This window comes from Periplaneta americana, chromosome 2 (assembly GCF_040183065.1).
Source record: "Periplaneta americana isolate PAMFEO1 chromosome 2, P.americana_PAMFEO1_priV1, whole genome shotgun sequence".
Lineage (NCBI taxonomy): Eukaryota > Metazoa > Arthropoda > Insecta > Blattodea > Blattidae > Periplaneta > Periplaneta americana.
The window spans coordinates 17,376,087-17,390,022 of NC_091118.1; the positions used below are offsets into that span (position 1 = coordinate 17,376,087).

The 13,936-nt window shown below is 34.8% G+C and overlaps 1 protein-coding gene across 1 annotated transcript in view; it reads right to left on the reverse strand.

Annotated features, from left to right (window-relative positions):
* Window positions 1–13,364, reverse strand: part of LOC138714401 (uncharacterized) — a 513,148-nt gene extending 499,784 nt beyond the window's left edge. The window contains exon 1 of the mRNA XM_069846610.1: window positions 13,227–13,364. The gene's annotated coding sequence lies outside the window, so the exon portion shown is untranslated. The remainder of the gene's footprint in view (window positions 1–13,226) is intronic.
* Window positions 13,365–13,936: the final 572 nt, after the last annotated feature.

The following is a 13,936-nucleotide window of genomic DNA, read 5'->3' on the forward strand; positions in this document are numbered from 1 at the left end:
AGAAAAATAAGTAGGCCTATATCCTAAATTTTTCTCGAAAATAATTTTCAATTTGTGTGTCACTAATAGGGCTGGCTCCTCTACGACTTGATGCATGGCTATGAACAGATTTTCCACTAATTTAAGGGACTGCAATGTCTTTCAATGAATGCCTCTAATTTATGTGTGGAGAGTTTATATTTTGTAAGTTCAAAATATAAACTCTCCATTCGAAAACAAATAAGGTGTCTCCTCCGAATTCCTCGACGAATTCTGTATCTAAAGTTTAAAAAATGTATTTTTAAACTTCTATAATATCCATTCGAATAACACGTATTTTCTAATTCTTCAAACAGACCGTTTTCCTGTAATTCTCTTAATGTCATTGGCTTCGAAATGACACAGTTTCCCCATCCGTCTTCCTGTTATTCGATTTGACCACTTTCTTAGTACACACGACTGTCCCTGAGCACTTGCAGCGTGAGCTTTGTGTACATCGTACCTTAACCTTACTCATACACACGACACACAAGTCCCCAAGTTCCGAGCTTTGATTATGTATCTCTTCACATTTTAAATGAAATGTATTAAGTTACTGTGGTTTAATTCTAAATACAGTCTACTGTACTACAGTAAATTCTTTGCAACTTTGAACTACAGTAGATAAGACCGAAAAAGAAAAATACAGTACTGTGCCATGCAATTTTATTCTAGGGCTACAGTTATGCAGTACTGTAATTTACAGCTTTCAACTTAACCTTTACGTTCAGGTGCCATGTCTCTCGAAACAGAACAACTGATTGAAGTGAAGGGAACAATCCTACTAACCCCATCATGTGTCGAATACAATTTCACGATCGCGGGAATCTTGGACCCATCAGACAGGTTAAATTTTATGATTTTGTTTATCCACCCGCTTCCAGCTAACAAGGGGTAGCCGGTTGGATTTGTAGTAGCCTACGAGACCCTTATTGTCTTCTTTCATGTCAAGGAATTTCTGTACAGTTCTCAAAACTAAATTTTCCATTTTTGTAACACAGTAGGTCTTAGGCCCAATTGTATATATGTTATGATTTATTTAACAACGCTCGCAACTGCAGAGGTTATATCAGCGTCGCCGGATGTGCCGGAATTTTGTCCCGCAGGAGTTCTTTTACATGCCAGTAAATCTACTGACATGAGCCTGTCGCATTTAAGCACACTTAAATGCCATCGACCTGGCCCGGGATCGAACCCGCAACCTTGGGCATAGAAGGCCAGCGCTATACCAACTCGCCAACCAGGTCGACTCCCAATTGTATAAAACTCCCTGACTAAAGATCAAGTTTGATCGAAGATGGGAAAATGAAACCGAGTTCAGACATTTATTCTATTGTATAAAACTTTTCTGCGATCACCTTGGTTCAAATGCAATCTAAGTTCACGTGAAAAGGATTTGGCAACATCGCATAAACAGGTGAAATACGTGATGCGCGGACAGGTTTGTTCAGTGTTGCCAATCTAGCGACTTTAACTCTTTTTTCAACAACAATTTCTTTTAACTTTTATATTGCTTAAATAGGGATTTAGTGACCTTTTTAGCACCCCATAGTGACAAAATTTAATCTTTCTTTGTTGATAATGAGAAATCTAGCGACTTTACAACTACTTTTTGGCGACTTTCCGTACACTCTGTTGGAGACACTGGTTTTTTTTTTCAATGTAAATAATGGCGGACAATAAGAAGAAGGTTGACTGTTCTCCGAGTTGTTATCATGTTATGGTGTTTGATACTGCTAAACATAATAAAGCTTTATAAAACGACAATTTTCGTTTAGTAATACAGCTAATTGAACATTTATGAATGTACCTATCATATCCATTAATAATTAATGGTTATTATAAACATAATATAATTATAGGTTATGTTATTTGATACTGCTGAACACGATAGAGCCTTATAAAATATAAGATTGTTTGTGTATTAAGGCAAGAAATTGAAAGAAATATATATAAATGTATCTATCATATCTATTAATATTAATAATAATGGATATTTTATTTGCACAATCTGTCACTCGCATATTTCAAACAGAAAAAAAATAACTGAACTTGGATCATCTAACTTAATCGGAGAAATTTCTTCAGTCAAAGTTGACTTTAGTTTGAGACAAATTAATCTCAGATTAGACTTTATACAACACAAAATTCCAAGTTCAGCTGAAACAAGGATCAATTTAACCTCTGATCTAAGATTTATACAATCGGGCCTTAAAATCCAAGTTCTGTCCGCAGTCAGGAGGTAAAGCAAGCTTTAGGACTGTGAAACAGCTGTCCGTGTCCGTGTCTGAGAGTGTCCGTAAATGAGAGTTAAATTTATCTTTATTTCTATATTATTTCAGTTGGGCCATAAAATACTGTCCGTATATGAGGACTGTCCGTATCTTGGGGGTGTCCGTAAGAAGAGGTTTCATTGTACACTTTTATTTTAAATTTACTGACTATGAGTATATTGGGAATTAAATCAATGACTTTCCCAAAACACGTTTTGAAATATTTCACATAAAAATTATCTCGAAAAGGAAGCAAAAACGAGCAAAACTGTATTTAAACTTTTTTGTTTGAAATATCTCAAAAAATAACTCCCTGAAATTAATGACAATACTTAGAGTTCATCCTGTATGTGACGATACAAAAACTAATAAAATATATTTGCAGTGCTCCGGAAAAGTGACATAAGTCAGTTTCCACAAACCTTTTTTGATAATTTATTGACAACTTACGGAACATCTGCTCGCTTGGGAGAAGAGAAGTAAGTATTTATCCCATTACAATAATTCATACAGAAAAAAATCAAATCGACATCAACCAGTGTAAGTTGTCAATAAATTATCAAAAAAGGTTTGTGGAAACTGACTTATGCCACTTTTCCCAAGCACTGCAGAATTAATAACTAGACATTTGTTTGACATATAAAGTTCAAATTAGGTATAACAGCATATTATCACAGTCTAGTAGGCCTATATACAGTCACGAAGCTTGAGTTGTTGAGGGTACTAGGAACAACAGACTGTGCCGGTACTATTTCGCATTCTCTGTAATGAGGCGACACTAGCGATCGTAGTGGTTAGCAACTACCTATGCATGCATATTCACTACGTGTTGAGCTTCGTGACTGTATATACTAGACTGTATATTACGTTAAATAAATGAGTAGGCCTATATACAGTGAAACTTGTGTAATTCGAACGTTTTTAATTCGAATATTCTTTGTTTCGAATTTTTCCTTTGTCCCCTTGAATTTCCTATGGAAACAGTGCATAAATATCGTCTTTTATTCGAACATAATTTTGCTTAATTCGAAGAAAAAAAATCCAGAATGAACATGAGTTTTACAGTGAAATGTGGCAAAGGCGGAACGAGCCAGTACTGTAACAAATTGACCTGACCATAGGGGTTGGAGGCTGGAACCGGGAATGCATTGTATCTCCTTTTCGGAGAAAGTGGTCCCAGTGCGGGTTGACAACCCTTGGAGTGTCATTCACCTCGAAAGTACAGTTACCGTACTCAGTTAAAACGGTCACTGTGCATTGCTTTTCACAAACTCCGAAACCCCGATCTTTCACTTCCGAGAGCTAAGAAGATTCATTGAGGGACACCAAAATGTGCATGATTCTCTGTTTGATGCATTAAATAAACTGGAGGACTTTACAGTAACCCAGCAAATGAATAAAAAGAAGCAGACTAAAATCACATCCTACTTAACAAAGACCTAGTAAGGTATGTTTTTTTAACTACTGTATGTGTTGTGCATAAATGTTTACTAATTACTGTACCGTCCTGTATTTATGTAATAGGCCTATCATTATACAGCACTATATTTTCTTGTATTATAATACCCTGTTGTCTTGAAATGTTATAGTAATACATAGTACATACAGTACACCTGTAGTTTGCCTTCTGCAGTACCATTTTTTTAATTCGAATTTTTCCATAATTCGAATTTTTTCTTATGCCCTTCAGATTCGAATTACACAAGTTTCACTGTAATAACAATTTGAAAAATATCGCTTCAAAAATAAAGAAGTTGAACATTTCAGCTCCTAATATCTGATGCAATTTAATTCCACAAATACGACGGAATTCAGCTGTTTTTCTATTAGTGGCTGTTTTTTTTTTTCAATCCTATATTACTTGCGGTGTAACTTATCTTGACACAAATCTGTCATGGCGGCGTGACGTGTATAAACTAACAACCAGTCACCCTTAGTAATTAAAACCTGTTGCCATGGCGCAGATTGCCGCAATTGCATGCAACATCCAAAATGTTACTGTCAGCTCAAATTGAACTATATCGATCAATACATGTATTACAACTCTCTGCGTTCCTGATGGTGCTGTAATTGGTTCCATACTAGTACATGGTAAAACAACATCTCGCTTCGGTAATAAGGTGTAACATTGTTAAAAGTAAATAAAAGCTATTAAACAGCGGGTGAGGATTTTATGTCAGATGCGTTTCCTATTCACTGCGGGCTAAAGCATGGAGATGCACTGTCACCTTTACTTTTTAACTTTGCTCTAGAATATGCCATTAGGAAAGTCCAGGATAACAGAGAGGGTTAGGAATTGAACGGGTTACATCAGCAGCTTGTCTATGCGGATGACGTGAATATGTTAGGAGAAAATCCAAAAACCATTAGGGAAAACACGGGAATTTTACTGGAAACAAGTAAAGAGATAGGTTTGGAAGTAAATCCCGAAAAGACAAAGTATATGATCATGTCTCGTGACCAGAATATTGTACGAAATGGAAATATAAAAATTGAAAATTTATCTTTTGAAGAGGTGGAGAAGTTCAAATATCTTGGAGCAACAGTAACAAATATAAATGATACTCGGGAGGAAATTAAACAGAGAATAAATATGGGAAATGCCTGTTATTATTCGGTTGAGAAACTTTTATCATCCAGTCTGCTGTCAAAAAATCTGAACGTTAGAATTTATAAAACAGTTATATTACCGGTTGTTCTTTATGGTTGTGAAATTTTGACTCTCACTTTGAGAGAGTAACAGAGGTTAAGGGTGTTTGAGAATAAGGTGCTTAGGAAAATATTTGGGCCTGAAAGGGATGAAGTTGCAGGAGAATGGAGAAAGTTACACAATACAGAACTGCGCGCATTGTATTCTTCACCTGACATAATTAGGAACATTAAATCCAGACGTTTGAGATGGGCAGGGTATGTAGCACGTACGGGTGAATCCAGAAATGCATATAGTCTGGCAGTTGGGAGGCCGGAGGGAAAAAGACCTTTAAGGAGGCCGAGACGTAGATGGGAAGATAATATTAAAATGGATTTGAGGGAGGTGGGATATGATGATAGAGAGTGGATTAATCTTGCTCAGGATAGGGACCAATGGCGGGCTTATGTGAGGGCGGCAATGAACCTCCGGGTTCCTTAAAAGCCAGTAAGTAAGTAAGTAAGTAAACAGTGGGTGAGTGAACGGGAAAGATGCAATAAGTAAAATAATTTTGGAACAAGTGTCATCAAAAACAGAGTCCATGCCTTATGCACGAAGCATATAATCCAACGGGTTAAAATATTTCTTAAGAAGCGACATCTCTCCTCTATCCAACTGTAAAGTAGGTTTAATATTTTTTGTATAGTCAGTAAGTGATTAAAATATTGCTCTTTTTGCAACATCTGAACCTCCGTATATACTTCCCAGCTATACTGGCGTAAGAACGTTATTTTACGTCAAAACAGTTTGAGCCGATTTTAACTTTGACATATTGTGCTCGTGATTTCAAATAATATTAATTTTACTAAAATTATTATATTTCATGTACATCATTCCCTGATAAATTGACTCGTAGATACTGAATATGAACAAAATCCGTCCAATAGTTTAGTAGAAATCGCTATACACAGACAGACTAGTACTAAAATTATTATATTTCATGTACATCATTCCCTGATAAATTGACTCGTACATACTGAATATGAACAAAATCCGTACCAATAGTTTAGTAGAAATCGCTGTACACAGACAGACTAGTACTAAAATTATTATATTTCACGTACATCATTCCCTGATAAAATGACTCGTAGATACTGAATATGGACAAAATCCGTCCAATAGTTTAGTAGAAATCGCTGTACACAGACAGACTAGTACTAAAATTATTATATTTCATGTACATCATTCCCTGATAAATTGACTCGTAGATACTGAATATGAACAAAATCCGTCCAATAGTTTAGTAGAAATCGCTGTACACAGACAGACTAGTACTAAAATTATTATATTTCATGTACATCATTCCCTGATAAATTGACTAGTAGATACTGAATATGAACAAAATCCGTCCAATAGTTTAGTAGAAATCGCTGTACACAGACAGACTAGTACTAAAATTATTATATTTCATGTACATCATTCCCTGATAAATTGACTCGTAGATACTGAATATGAACAAAATCCGTCCAATAGTTTAGTAGAAATCGCTGTACACAGACAGACTAGTACTAAAATTATTATATTTCATGTACATCATTCCCTGATAAATTGACTAGTAGATACTGAATATGATCAAAATCCAACCAATGGTTACACTTTTCTGCAATATAAATTTCCCATGTAAGTTAGGTTTGGTTTAGAAGAAGATAACTCATGCTACAGAACATTTAGCCATCTACATAACCAGCGTATCGCGATAAACTAAAATTTACCTCTGCATAATGTTTAAGGAATAAATTATTGTATTTCAGAATTCTCATACATAGTACACTATCAAGTTCTTTGACAAAGAATATAATAAACTATTTTATTAAAGATCTGTGATAAGAGGTAGAATTTTGATAATATTACACTACATAAAATATTTTTCAATTTATTTGAGAATGGATTATGATAATTTTTAGTTTGTCCAAACTTTTGCAACCTTCCTGGACATCAGTTACGGTCTCTGCTCTTTTTATGTACATTTCTCGTCTTTTACTTCTGTGTTTATAGTCCGTTTTTTTTTTTTTGTGTTTTATAACATTTAATTTGCTTCACATTCTCATATCAGCAATTTGGTCGTAGTAACAGTCCAACAATAGGCCTATTTACGTTCCGCCATATTGGTTTCAAACTAGTCAGATCTTTTATAAAAGATAACAAGATACACTTACGTTTTATAAAGGATCTTTTATAAAAAAAAAAGCTTTTATAAAAGAAAAAACATTACACTGTCATATATTTTATAAAAGAGCTTTGACATATTATATCTTTGGTAGTATAATACCAGCTTTATATGGATAGCAGCGTTCGCAGTTTGGATTTCTGCTGTTTTCCCCCTACAACAATGTGGAACAGATCGTGACACCAACTCGGGGTTACAGTAGGCCTAGGAAGGATTTGTGAAGCTATACAAGCAGACAGAGGGAAGACACGTAGCTGGCGAATAAAAAATCTACAGTCTATGCGTGGCTGTTGGTGGTTTCTACAATCCGCTGCGCCGTATGATATGAAACGTGATATGTTGCTTACCCTAACACCACAAAACTGAGTTCCAATCTCGACAATAGCATGAACGTTTTTCATTTATTTGAAAAAAAAAAACGTCGTCCAATAATATAATATCTGTGGCCGGGTCTTATATAAAAAGTTTATACTTTTCAGGAGAGCAGTACAAATATTGAAATTGGTGTCAATTATAGTTCTTTTAATTAAAATGTTTTTCCTTTATATTATTTGTTTATATTTCTTCTAAAATATGTAATGTTGCTCATTTAACAATTTTCTGGATTATTTCCAAAAAATAGCCGCACTTAAGCCCTTTTAAGACTAGAATCCAAACTTAGAAGAAGGGACTATTTAAACATAAGACCTTTTTCATATCAAAATAAATGAGAAATGTAAATTATTAGGAATGCAAAATGGGTCTTAAACAATTGAATGGGCATTTGTCAAAAGGGCAGATGTCACATTTTTTGTGTTTTTTTACTTTTTCACAGATAATGAAACTAGAAGGGTAAATACACCATTCTATAATAAAAGGGTAGCAATATCTTAGTTACAAATAAGTTAAAAATGCTGTCATGATCTTGAGATTTTGTTAAAAGGTCAAATGTCCTGGACATCTGCCTTTTTAACAAAAATTAGTTGTATTGTTAAGTTGGGAGCAGTTATTATAAGACTGGTGCTTAAAGTTTTAAAAGCAAAGGGCATCAGTATGTGATAAAATGGCTAAAATACAAGTTAGACCTTTTTAATAGGGAAGCATGGAAAGTAAACATGTGATGTTTGTAAGGAATAAAGTATTAAATATTCTTAAGTCCTTTATTCTGTGTGTGCTCGATTCAAAAAGTACTTAGCACATTTGGTAACGCTCTATAAATCCAGTCAGGAGTCTTATTTGACTTTAGCCGTTTTACCAGATTGTAGAGAATTGTTTTCGCTTTCAGAATATATAAAAACCTCATTTTCACAAAAAATTGACTTAAGACCTATTTCCTCCCGGCGACAGGTATTATGGTCTAGATCAGTGGTTACTAACTTCTTAAACCTTACATTTCATTTTGGCGGACTCCTAAAATATTTGGAGAAACTAGCGCATAAGTAGTTCTGGTGATTTCTAAAGTGAAAATCGTGAAATTCGTAAGGAATTTTTTGTGGAGATGGAGTTTTATTTATTTATTTGTTTATTTGTTTGTTTGTTCGTTCGCTCATTTATCTATTTATCTATCTATCTATCTATCTATCTATCTATCTATCTATCTATCTATCTATCTATCTATCTATCTATCTATCTATCTATCTATCTATCTATCTATCTATCTATCTATCTATCTATCTATCTATCTATCTATCTATCTATCTATCTATCTATCTATCTATCTATCTATTTATCTATTTATTTATCTATTTATCTATCAATTTATCTATCTATTTATTTATCTATTTATTTATCTTCTATTTATCTATCTATTTTTCTATTTATTTATCTATTTATTTATTTATCTATTTATTTATTTATTTATTTATTTATCTATTTATTTATCTATCTATTTATTTATTTATCTATTTATCTATCTATTTATTTATTTATCTATTTATTTATATATTTATCTATCTATTTATTAATCTATTTATTTATCTATCTATTTATTTATTTATATATTTATTTATCTATTTATTTATCTATCTATTTATTTATCTATCTACTTACTTATCTATTTATTTATCTATTTATTTATCTATTTATTTATTTATTTATCTATTTATCTATTTATGTATTCACTTATTTATTTAATTATTTATTTATTATTTTGCTAATAATTGTAACATAAAATATAATATATACAGAAAAACGGTAGCTCAGTTGGTAGAGCAGCTGGCTACGGACTGGAAGGTCCGGGGTTCGATCCCAGATGGTAACAGGATTTTTTCTCGTTGCCAAACTTTCAGAACGGCCCCGAGGTTCACTCAGCCTCCTATAAAATTGAGTACCGGGTCTTTCCCGGGGGTGAAAGGCGGCCAGAGCGTGGTGCCGACCACATCACCTCATTCTAGTGCCGAGGTCAAGGAAAGCATGGGGCTCTACCTCCATGCCCCCCAAGTGCCTTCATGGCATGTTACGGGGATACCTTTTTACCTTTTATATACAGAAAAACTTTAGCTCGCCCCTGAAAGAGTAGAACTCGTGCTCAGGGGCGGATTCCTGAATTGAAATTAATAAGTATACAATACAATTTGTCTTATGTAGCCTATACTGTGCAATTATAGTATATAAATTTAAATTTACAATTTTTCAATTTTTACAAAATCCATACATAACTTTTTAAATTTAATACTAGAACTATTAGAATTGACAAGTTGAATATTTAAGTAGGCCTATTTCATAGGGACGTTTAAAAAAAAACATAAAATGTAATAGGCCCCTAATTATGTTTGAAATGAGAGGTTCTCACAATAGAGGTGAATATGTGGTGGCTGCAAAGAAAAAAGGAAACGTAATTATATAAAACATATGATATGATGTTATGTAAAATACGCATAATTTGTACGCCTATTAATGGAATAACAACTAAAAATATTACAACAGAAGAAATAATAACGAAATAATGTAACTTTGTTTGTATATCCGCCATTACAGTAACTTGTCAGAGACCAGTACTGACGTCAGTAAACAAAAAATCACCAGCCTTTCCTAGCCAATATTTTATTGCAGATTCATTAGATAATTTACAGAAGACAACATTAAAGTTATCATCATCATCATCATCATCATCATCATCATCAGCAGCAGCAGCAGCAGCAGCAGCAGCGGCAACGACATAAAAAATAATATATTTGGGAACATAGCACACGGAGAAATTTACCCAACAAATAGACCTACAATAAAAAATACATTTACATCATTTATCAAATTTATGCATAATAAAGAATTTATATAACTGGAAACCATAAAAGTATGCATTAGAATTCAATTTTTAAAAGTAATTGTGTAACAAAATAAAAGAACTAATAAAATTAGGCCACCGGCGTAACTCTGTCGGATGAAGCGCTCGCTTCCAGATCCGAAGTGAGTTCGATTCCAGCTTGGACTGATTACCTGCTTAGAATTTTTCCGAGGTTTTCCCCAACCGTAAGGCAAATGTCAGGTAATCTACGGCGAATCTTCGGCCTTATCTCGCCAAACAGGCCTACCATTAACCTACCACCAATCCCTAACTTACTTACTTACTTAAGGAACCCGGAGGTTCATTGCCGCCCTCACTAAGCCCGCCATCGGTCCCTATCTTGAGCAAGATTAATCCAGTCTCCATCATCATATCCCACCTCCCTCAAATCCTTTTAATATTATACTCCCATCTACGTCTCGGCCTCCCCAAAGCTCTTTTTCCCTCCGGTCTTCCAACTAACACTCTAGATATATTTCTGGATTCGCCCATACGTGATACATGCCCTGCCCATCTCAAACGTCTGGATTTAATGCTCGTAATTATGTCAGGTGAAGAATACAATGCGTGCAGTTCTGCGTTGTGTAACTTTCTCCATTTTCCTGTAACTTCATCCTTCTTAGCCCCAAATATTTTCCTAAGCACCTTATTCTCGAACACCCTTAACCTCTGTTCCTCTCTAAAAGTGAGAGTCCAAATTTCACAACCATGAAGAACAACCTGTAATATAACTGTTTTATAAATTCTAACTTTTAAATTTTTTGACAGCAGACTGGATGATAAAAGCTTCTCAACCGAATAATAACACGCATTTCCCATATTTATTCTTCGTTTAATTTCCTCCCGAGTGTCATTTATATTTGTTACTGTTGCTCCAAGATATTTGAATTTTTTCACCTCTTCGTAGCATAAAATTCCAATTTTTATATTTTCATTTCGTACAATATTCTGGTCACGAAACATAATCATATACTTTGTCTTTTCGGGATTTACTTCCAAACCTATCGCTTTACTTTCTTCAAGTAGAATTCCCGTGTTTTTCCTAATCGTTTGTGGATTTTCTCCTCACATATTCACGTCATCAGCACCGACACTAAATAATCTAGTACAGACCGTTAAATAACTAACTAAAAAAAAAAAAAAGTAAAACAAAATGAATTCTCATTTATATTTTCAAACTATATAAGTGTATTGCCCTTAGGCTGTCAACATCTGAATCTTCCCATGAAGATACAGCCTCTAAGGATTTTTGTCATAATTACATTGCAAAGTCCCGGCGTAGCTCAGGCGGCAGCGCGTTTGCATGCCGATCCACAGTTGCGCTCGGGCATGGGTTCGATTCCCTCTTGGGCTGATACCTGGTTGGGTTTTTCCTAGGTTTCCTCCAACTGTACGGCGAATGTCAGATAATCTTTGGCGAATCCTCGGCCTCATCTCGCCAAATACCATCTCGCTATCACCTATCCCATCGACGGTAAATAACCTAATAATTGATACAGTGTCGTCAAATAACCAACTAAAAATTACATTATTGCTGTTGTGTTTTGTTTATATTAGTTCAGTTTCGGACCATCATATCATTCATTTTTTCGAGAGGAACATTTGAGAAAATAATAATAATAACAATAATAATAATAATAATAATAATAATAATAATAATAATAATAATCATCATCATCATCATAATAATAATAATACTTACTTACTGGCTTTTAAGGAACCCGAAGGTTCATTCCCTCCCTCACATAAGCCCGCCATACGTCCCTATCCTGAGCAAGATCAATCCAGTCTCTATCATCATATCCCACCTCCCTCAAATCCATTTTAATATTATCTTTCCATCTACGTCTCGGCCTCCCCAAAAGTCTTTTTCCCTCCGGCCTCCCAACTAACACTCTATATGCATTTCTGGATTCGCCCATACGTGCTACATGTCCTGCCCATCTCAAACGTCTGGATTTAATATTCCTAATTATGTCAGGTGAAGAATACAATGCGTGCAGTTCTGCGTTGTGTAACTTTCTCCATTCTCCTGTAACCTCATCCCTCTTAGCCCGAAATATTTTCCTAAGAACCTTATTCTCAAACACCCTTAATCTCTGTTCTTCTCTGAAAGTGAGAGTCCAAGTTTCACAATCATAAAGAACAATCGGTAATATAACTGTTTTATAAATTCTAACGTTCAGATTTTATGACAGCAGACTGGATGATAGAAGCTTCTCAACCGAATAATAACAGGCATTTCCCATTTTATTTTGTGTTTAATTTCCTCCCGAGTATCATTTATATTTGTTACTGTTGCTCCCAGGTTATAATAATAATAATAATAATAATAATAATAATAATAATAATAATAATAATAATAATAATTCTAGGTGAATTTTACTGTTGGTTTACGAAACACGTGCACCTGTTTATGTTAATATGTGAACAACACTGTTGATACCATTGTACATGAAAAAGTAACATTGTTTTCACAGTTTGTAGTCATGGTAACGATAACAATAGCTTCAATTACTTCATGATATAATGGTGGGAAATATGCTGTTATTATTTACACGTAAAGTTATCCAGTGACCTCCAAATTAATGAAACTGACTCTAATGCGATGTCATACGGAAGAAAAAAGACCAGCGATCGTCACAAAACACGTTACTGAGGAAAAAAACTTCCCGCATTTTCTCTGGGCTCAACGCAAACATCCACCTGTTTCACCTATGTTTATCGACGTACAGTGCAGTTTTTGTGAATTAGTTTAGCAAGATGGGAGTCACTGGATAAGAAGTAAGAAAAATAATGCTTGAATCAATCACTCACCGAATTCACTGAAGTGCAGGTCTTCGGCTACAATTTTTTCTCACATTACCGGGCACTTGGGATCGAACAAAACACAACCTTCTGCACCCTGGAATACCGACAACAGACCTGTCATAAAACCACAAGCTTACTGCATATTTCCGTGGCCAACCATAAGATGGCAGCAGCTGCAAGAACAGTTGAACAAAGACAGTTCCCATGCTACCGCCAGGGGCGCCACAATGCAAAACGTGAATATGCACTCTAGTGGCAACAATGCGAATTTCCAATAGGATTCTCGAACATTAGCGTTCACTACATCGTATCGCACTCATCGGACGAATCGCACGGATCGGAAAAAGACTATCTTTGCTGTAATTGTTATGTAACCGCGTTCACTACATCGTATCGGACGAATCGCACGGATCGGAAAAAGACTATCTTTGCTGTAATTGTTATGTATCCGCGTTCACTACATTGTATCGGACGCATCGGACGAATCGCACGGATCGGAAAAAGACTATCTTTGCTGTAATTGTTATGTAACCGCGTTCACTGCATCGTATCGGACGAATCGCACGGATCGGAAAAAGACTATCTTTGCTGTAATTGTTATGTATCCGCGTTCACTACATTGTATCGGACGCATCGGACGAATCGCACGGATCGGAAAAAGACTATCTTTGCTGTAATTGTTATGTAACCGCGTTCACTGCATCGTATCGGACGAA